This window comes from Lontra canadensis, unplaced genomic scaffold (genome assembly GCF_010015895.1).
Source record: "Lontra canadensis isolate GAN:19392208 unplaced genomic scaffold, GSC_riverotter_1.0 scaffold18, whole genome shotgun sequence".
NCBI lineage: Eukaryota > Metazoa > Chordata > Mammalia > Carnivora > Mustelidae > Lontra > Lontra canadensis.
This window is the reverse complement of record NW_022631012.1, coordinates 17687986-17691754: the sequence shown is the minus strand read 5'-3', so window position 1 is coordinate 17691754 and position 3769 is coordinate 17687986.

The window sequence follows — 3769 nt, the reverse complement described above, 5'->3', positions numbered from 1 at the left end:
AAGAGAAAAACTGGGGAATGCCATTGTGTCAGAAAAAGAAAATATGGAACCTGAGAAGAAAGTGCTCACAATTAAGAAGGTCCAACACATTACAATTTCTTTTCCCTACAGACTCTGTTAAGTCATGCACACCTTTTCATTATCACACTACAGACTTTTTACATGATGACTTTGGCATGTAGAGTTGACCCTCTTCATTCATTAATTCCATGCTTGTGAACTTAACTTGCTAAAAGTTATTTGCAACCCCAAAATTAACATGCATAGTGCTTTCATGGTCATTTGCAGACATGATCACAGTGTTAAAAAAAATGAGATGCTGGACACTTTCCTGTCTTAGGTTGAGCAAAGTGATGCTGAGTCTTGTTTTGGTTCTCATACTATAAGACAAATGTCCATTTTGTGGTCTATTTAATGTCATATTTTCTGCATTTTTGTGCTTTTTGTTAGTGATTTCTGTGTTTAAAATAGCCCCAAATCATAATTTTTAATTGCTGTGTAATTATGTTCCTACACACAGGGCTGTAATGTGCCTTATGTAGAAAAGATGTGTTGTTAGATACGCTTCATTCAGGCATGAGTTACGGTGCTGTTGGTGTGAGGTCAATGCTAATGAATCAACAATATATTTTAAATAAGATCCCTTTAAACAGAAGCTACATAAAACAAGGTTATGTATTGATTAGTTGGCAAAAATGTTATAAACAGGAACTTGTAGGAACTTAACCCTGTATTTCCTCTAGCAATGTTTGAGTATTCACTGTTTATGGGAACTTTATAGGATATAACTACAGTATGTTATATGAACTGATTAGTCCGTAATCAGATTATAAATTTCTTAAAGAATCCCTTATTCATCTTTTTAAAAATTCAATTTATTTAAACTAAAAACAAAAACAAAAAATCCAACAGAAACAGTTCACTCATTTCTAGGTAAATAAAAATCCCTTATTTATCCTTATGCAACATGTAGTATGCCATTTACTGACATTTTCTGAAAATATCTAGCATTACCACAGAATACACTTGTTTTCAAATTTATGAGGCTTTTTAACAGACAGGATCTAATAAACAGATATGTACTGAAGAGGGAGTTCAAAATGACATGTGTCAAGGCTAGTACCTTCAGGCAAGGAGGTTTGCTTTTAAGAAAAACAAACTTAGAAATACTTTAAAGCAGAAGACAATCATAGACCAAAAAACGTGCTTTTTAATTTTTAACCAAAAGGATCATTAAGTTGATATAAGTTTTTTTTTTTAAAACTGGGGTATTCATAATAATGTCAGTCAATATTCTTAAGCAACATGATTATTTAATGAAAGATGGGGGCAGTTATAATTTGTGTGAAATTTCCAATTAGAATTTAAAATTCTCTAAACTCTTATAAAATTATAAATTGATACTATTTCTCCATATGGGAAGTCAGATAACTTGATTTTAATACAATTTGAAATTAAAATACAATTGTTTATACAACAATGAATAAAGACAAGTTTCCAAGACAGATATAAAAATGGAAAATTCAAAAATAAACAGAAGCAATGTAAATAGTTATAAAATATCAATTTATAAATGTTGCTTAGAGCAATGCTATTCTAAATATGGTCCATGAGCTATTAGCAACTCATTGCAAACGAAAGAACTTGTGCCAGAATGGAAATCAATTATATCATTGATCAGCTGACTTTTTTTCATAACAAGACTTTCTTTACAGGAAGCAATGTATTGATATACATTCTGACACAGGTGCCTTATTTCATTATAGACTGCAGAACACATACTGCTTATGTCCTTAAAGTGCCACTATAATTTTACTGCTCAGAATTAACTTTGTGGAGAAAAAAATTAAAATGACAAGTTTAACTGTCATCTATATTTTTTAATCCTGTCTATCCAAAAGGCAAAGTTATTAAACTTTATAAATTCATCACAATTTAACATTAATTTTCAGATGTGTTTAAGTGTTAGGACATCTGCTCACCTCAGAGGGGCTAAGATTCCTACTTTAATGAGATATATCATCTACTTTTGATAGATACATTTTTTCCAATCTTGGGAGAAAAAGAATTGAGTCATTTGTTAACAACTTCTCTCTAAATACTCATTTAATTTTCACATTTCAAACAGTGAAAATATTTAAATTCACTTTTACAAAAAAATGAATTTTTATATTGTTTGTGCAACTATTTGTTACTTTTTTACAATAAAAATTATTAGGAAAAAAGGTATGGAAATTTACAACTTTGTGTTTTCTGTTAACTAAGGGCCGACATATGAACTATTTTAAGATTCTTCAGACTAAAAGAAAACTGGTATAAAATATTTAAGAATTAGCTTAGAATTTAAAATGCAAACATTTCTTTATTTTTTTCTTTATTTTTTATTTTTGCCAAGCCATAATTCCTCTAGAAATTTAAAAATAAAATATCTTTTATAAAAATCCTTTCACCAATGGCTTACCAAGCTTTACATGCAATAGCTTAATATGGAAGGCAAAGAAATGGACAATCAAAAATTTAGAAAAAACTCATCAGTTTTAGATATACAAGAGCCCAATTTAGCTTCTGCAATGGCTAGTTTATTGAACCAACAAACTATTTCTTGAAGAATTTAAATGTATATTTACATATCCATAAGAAGAGAGCTCCTTTGGCACCTGAGTTGAACACAACATAGTAGAGCAAAGACTCTCTAAGAGAAAGTTGTCTAAAGACTATATTTTATCCATCTATACATAAATACATAGCCTATACATATACACATATGCACACACAAGTAGAAATAACTTTTCCTTTAAGAAATGCTGAAGATTTAAAAGGAAGTCACCATTTAGCCAAATGGCTTTTTTAAAAAGTTTCAAGTTATTTGGAATCTTAACCAAATTTCAGAAAGTTAAAGGTTTAGAGTAATATATAACTCAAGGGGCAGGGGGAGCTCGAGAATTTCTTTTTGGTCAAAATATAATTTCTTTAAATGTAGTAACATGGGCACGAGGTTACAATTATCCTAACATGATAATATAACAGAATCTTTAATAGTAACGAGGTGCAAAGTCATCAAACATAACCAAAAAAGGAGTAAATTTCCCTCTATTAGCACAGCGGTCATCAGCCACTCTGCTGTCCTTAGACTCTTCCTAACATTGGTCCCAGCAGAAGACCATTAAAGGCCACCTGGCAGATTGCCTTCTGCCGAGCCTCATCGCTCGCTGGAATTCTACATAAGCACTCCGATATCAGGTTTTATGATCACATCCACCTTGCTGTCATGGACTCTGGCCCTGGAGTTAACAGACTTACTGGGCTGCGTTTTTGTTTTTTGTTTTTACACATACTTTCAGAACTCTGAATGACTGCCTTATATCCTAAGACTCAGAAAACATCGAAAATTCTGTAAGTTGACAAAATCAGGCAGCATTTTTTCTATACTCAATTAATAAACATGTTTGATCACCCAAAATAGAGGACAGTCAGTTTTATTTAAGTATCTTCTACCCAGAAATTCTGGAATATGAAAATCCTCTACACTTGAATACCATCTAATTCTCCATCTTTCAGACCTTATTAAATCTGAAGTATGTTGAGAGAGGGCAAAAGACATTTGAGTTAAAAAAAAGAAATGATGCTACGCTGCTCTTTTTTCTGCTTCAACTTGTACAGAGTATTCCTAATCAGGTTTCTCACTCCCTCTTTGCTCTGGTTAAAAGGACATGTCTCATATAGCAGACTATATATCCTGGAAATCGTAGGCAGTTTCAAAATATTTGTG